Source organism: Octopus sinensis, linkage group LG19 (genome assembly GCF_006345805.1).
Source record: "Octopus sinensis linkage group LG19, ASM634580v1, whole genome shotgun sequence".
NCBI classification, from domain to species: Eukaryota; Metazoa; Mollusca; class Cephalopoda; order Octopoda; family Octopodidae; genus Octopus; species Octopus sinensis.
In genome coordinates, this window is record NC_043015.1 from 43,832,532 (window position 1) to 43,833,397 (window position 866).

The following is an 866-nucleotide window of genomic DNA, read 5'->3' on the forward strand; positions in this document are numbered from 1 at the left end:
GGTGGGATATGAACTAAAAATGTAAAAGTAAAAAACGAAAAAAATACCGTTTAGAAGTTCCCTACCCTCTAACGAATCTATCAATTTGCCATCTTAGTGACTGCAACAATACAAAAAACAATAATACTGGTTACAAATATTGGCATAGGGCCAGTAATTTAGGGAGCGGGATTAAGTCGATTATGTCGTTCTACCAGTGTTTCACTGGTACTTATTTTATCAACCCCGAAATGATGACAATGTCGGTGTCAGTGGAATTAGAACTCAGAACGTAAAGACAGACGAAATGCCGCGAAGCATTTTGCCCGGCGTGCTAAAGATTCTGCCAGCTCGCCGCCTGAATAACAACAACAACAACAACAACAACAACAACAACGACAACAACAACAACAATAATAATATATAATAATAATAATAATAATGATGATGATGATGATGATGATGATGTTGATGATGATGATGATGATGATGATGATAATGATAATGATGATGATGATGATGATAATAATAATAATAATAATAATAATAATAATAATAATAATAATAACAATAATAATGATAATAATGGTTTTAAATTTTGCCACAAGGGCAGCAATTTTTGAGTAGGGGATGAGTCGATTACTTCGACCCCAGTATTTAACTGCTACTTATTTTATTGATCTCCCCGGCGGCATTTGAACTCGAACGTGAAGACACGAAATACCACTAAACATTCCGAAATACAACTAAGCATTCCGCAAGGCATGCTAACGACTCGGCCAGCTCGCAGACTAATAATAATAATAAAATAATGTATAATAATAATAATAATAATAATAATAATAATAATAATAATAATAATAATAATATAAGATAATAATAACATA